Source organism: Arachis hypogaea, chromosome 3 (assembly GCF_003086295.3).
Source record: "Arachis hypogaea cultivar Tifrunner chromosome 3, arahy.Tifrunner.gnm2.J5K5, whole genome shotgun sequence".
In the NCBI taxonomy this organism is placed as follows: domain Eukaryota; kingdom Viridiplantae; phylum Streptophyta; class Magnoliopsida; order Fabales; family Fabaceae; genus Arachis; species Arachis hypogaea.
In genome coordinates, this window is record NC_092038.1 from 140,664,236 (window position 1) to 140,668,468 (window position 4,233).

A 4,233-nucleotide genomic window follows, 5' to 3' on the forward strand; every position below is an offset into this window, starting at 1 on the left:
TCCACATAATCAAAAATTCACTTGACTTATTAATTCAATTAACATGTTTATCATTATCAAAGTGTTATTTATTTTCTTAACTCAACAGATGTTAACCATTTATTAAAACCTGCATAGTCATCATAATGCTATTTTCCTTTCTACTAGCTACTTAATCAACACGAACCGTTTGTCATCGAGAAAAACAATTATACATGAAGGCACGGGCAAAAAACATATAATAATAATAATAATAATAATAATAATATGGTAATTAAGTCTTGTTACTAATTATATTATTTAGTCTTTGGTTGGAAGATACAGTATAAAATAAAACATATTGTCGGTAGAGTAGAATAATGAAAAAAGGAGGTGCAAGCTAAGAGATCGAAGAGGATACGAGAGAATGGATCCTCTTAATTGTTAAAAAAAAAAAATTAAGAGTGTAAAATGTGATATTTAATTTTTTATTATTTTTTCTCTCATATTTATTGTTGGTTCCATTTATAAAACTAATAGTGAGAGATCACATTTTACTCCCTCAATTGTTAAAAAAAATAGAGAATATCCATTTCCAGAATATGAAATATATGTGAGGAAACTGATGAAAATGACTTTGGATATATTAGATTTCGAGAAAAAATAAAACAATCTTGCTATGTTACCAATAGCATTTCTGCCAATTTCTGTTAACTCTTGTTTATAATGGTATTTTATGAAAGTGTCTTTGTGGATGTGTCTAAAAAAATATTTTTTTTATAACTATGTCCAATAAAAATATTTTTATAGATATATTTTCTGAATATATCTCTTTATACATATATTTAAAATATAATAATTAATTATTATTAAATTGACAAATAATATATTTTGGTATCCTATACTTTTACAAAATAAAAACATGCATGGCCATTTGAAATTAAACATTATAGATTTATAACAGACTCCAAGACAACATACATGACCTTAAGGCATCCATATATAGTGTCCGATGCATGCTAACCAAGTACACGACATATATGGATCATCTTTTCCATCATTATAATTTTTCAAAAATATTATTTATATACTAAAATTAATTATTATATATTTTTATGCAGATATATATAATTTAATTTATTTTTAATATATATTTTATATTTTATTATGTATCTTACACTAATTAATGACTAATTTTAGTATACATCTAATATAGTTAATAATTTTTAGTTGTTCCTCGATAAAATAATATTCAAAATAATGAACATAAATGTTATTTAATTAGTACATATATATAATCTGGCAGTGATCATATTGAATTGCAGTTATCATTTGATCACAAATTTGTTAGTATCTAAAATGACTTTTAATTAATTTCTTCAATTAACATGAAAATAATTTTCTTTTGATTTTTTATATAAACATAAAACACATGTATGTAAAGAACTTAATTTCATTATATATGCTATATGTTCTAACATTCTAACAAGATGCGCATAGTGAGTGATATTTGAGCAAAAGAATTGGTTGTTGTGGTCGTAGTGTCATTGTCAAATCTTTGCGTGCTTGTTGCGTAGCTTTTCTTCGTTACTGTGATTGATTAGTGTTTACATCTCAGCACATGGATCATGGATGCTTCTTCTTATTTCTTTTCTTTTCTTTTCTTTTATGTTACGTTGAGCACTCTCTGCTATGGTTGGTAAATGGTAAGATTGAAAAACATAAAAAAGACATAACTGTGAAGAAAAATCCAAAATATACGTGACAATATCTTAAGCTTTTGCTTTTTCAGATCTTTTACGGTGGAAATTAGATTCGCACTTTTTATTTTAATAATAATAATAATAATTCTCTCAATATTGTAAAAATGTTTCAATGACTAGATAAATTAAACATCACCTTGACGTCAGAAGGCCACTATTTTTTTCCCTTGTTGCCATGCTTTATCAACAATTTGCTCTTCAAGTCAAAGGTTCGGGCTGGGCCCATTGTGCACTGTTTTAATGTTGTTGCCGATCCTGAATCCAAAGATTAGTTTAGAGTAAAACCTGAGCAACTTCCAGCCCAAAAAAAAAAAAAATGGAACTAAAGACCTGAACAACTTCCAGTCCTGGCTTCAAACCAAAATGCTTCAACTTAATTGGCAAGATCATTACAGACAAAGAGCTCAAGACAGCATACAAAAGTTGGGTTGGAAGCTTTCAATTGATGGGGATTTTGCAGTTAACACAACATACAAAAGTCTCTCAAATTGGCCAGAAAAGATTAAAACTATTTAGACAGAGTTATGGAGTTGGAAGGGATCTCAGCGAGCAAAAGTATTCGTTTGGACAACTATGCATAATAGAGTCATGACAAATCATAGAAAGACAAAATTATTTGGAGAAAATGGGAAATGTCAATTATGTAAAAGGGGGGTCAAGAAGATCTTATGCACGTTTTAAGGGATTGTCCTAAAGTTTCTACCATATGGATAAAACTTATTAAAACATCAGAAACTTGAAGATTTTTCCATCTCAATTGGAAAAACTGGATGAAAGTCAATTTCAGGCAACAGATAGGTAATAATCAGAATTTTGAGTGGAGGGCCATCTTTATTCTAACTACTTGGAGACTATGGTATTGGCGCAATAGAGAAATTCACGAACAAAACTACAAGAGACCACCCAACCTACAAACAGAAATAATTAAACAAGTGACAAAATTAAAGAAGCTATGGAGAGGTCTTACCAGGTTGGCCGCCAAGAAAGGAGAATAGAGAAGCATATCAATTGGAAGCCGCCTCCAGAGGGATGGGTGAAGTTGAACTCAGACGGGGCTGCACAGATAAACCCAGGCAGAAGTGGATGTGGCGATCTTCTGAGGAATAATAAAGGACAGTGGATCGCTGGTTTTTCGCATCGAATTGGAGAAGCGACGGCGTTCACAGCAGAATTATGGGGAGTGGTTAAGGGATTAGAGCTTGCATGGACGATGGGCTTCAGAAAAGTGGTAGTGGAAGTAGATGTTGCGGCGGTTATTCAGGGACTCAACGGAGGAAAGAAATTGGCCTCCCATCCAAATCCTGTAATTAGAAAAGTGAATGAGTGAAAAAGAAAGTATTGGAATTTACGTTTTGTACAAATATATAGAGAAGGCAATAGATGTGCTGATTGCCTAGCAAAAAAGAGTTTAAGTTTAGATGATGATTTTGTGTTTTGAGATTTACCTCCTTTAGATTTAGTTAGTATCATAAGTGACGATGAAACAGGGGCTACCTTATCCCGTTTAATTTGTATTTAGGTCTTTGTTTCTTGGGTTTTCATAACCCCGTTTTAATACAAAAAAAAAAAAAAGAGCTCAAGTTCAAAATCATAAAAAATTCAATATTGGGCATGTGGGGTAATCTCATAGATGTCTCTATCTCATAAGTGGGAAGGAATAAGGTTCTCATTAACTTCAAGGACAGCAGAACGGGAAAGAGATTTTTCAATAATGATCCGTGAAATGCAATAGAGGGAATTTGCTAAACCTACAATAATGGCTCTATGGAGAATTCATCTTGGATGTGAGCCATAATCAAATGGAGTTCTGGGTGCAAGTCCATGGTATCCCTATTGAACACCTAAAGGCTGAAACGGCAAAGACCATCGAAGAGTTGATCGGAATAGTAGGAGAAGTGAAAAATCCAATAAAATATGGAACCTCAAAAAGAAATTTTCTAAGGTTCGGAGCTGCCATCAACATTACCCAGCCTATTCAAACCGAATTCTGGTTTAACAAGGGCAACAAACCCAAGATGGGTGAGTTTCAAATATGAAAGGTTGCAAGATTGCTTCTATTTTAAGTGCAAAATTGTTGGGCTTAAAAAGAAAATTCGCAGCAAGCCTCAAGCCATGGCATACTGGGATCCATCAAAGCCCATATACACTAGTGAGTTAGGATCAGAGTGACTAGAGCGGTTCAATGATTGGTCTGATTTTCAGAGTCTTGATTCTTGGTTTCTCCTTGTACTTTTGCTTCTATTTTCCTAATATTTTTCTACAATAATCATGAAACTAAGGAAATCAAAGTACTAATAGAATAACCTTCAAAATCATATAATTACCCAACAAAAGTCATAACTTTTCTATAAGAAATGCCAATGAAAAGTACTTAAGATGCTCATGCATCACAACACCAAACTTAAGCTCTTGCTTGTCTTCAAGCAAGCAAAGAATCATGACTTAGCCATCAAATTTTTCAACCTTAAAATACAAGGGTGAATGGTTGCAATTCATATGAGTTTGGTTAGCC

The 4,233-nt window shown here is 32.0% G+C and overlaps 1 long non-coding RNA gene across 1 annotated transcript; it reads right to left on the minus strand.

The window, feature by feature from the left end:
- Positions 1-1,348: 1,348 nt before the first annotated feature.
- On the minus strand, positions 1,349-3,261 carry LOC140183909 (uncharacterized). The gene is made up of 3 exons (XR_011880461.1): positions 3,167-3,261; positions 2,689-3,022; positions 1,349-1,976 (listed from the first exon to the last, which is right to left on the minus strand). It is a non-coding gene; the product is annotated as an uncharacterized lncRNA (long non-coding RNA).
- Positions 3,262-4,233: the final 972 nt, after the last annotated feature.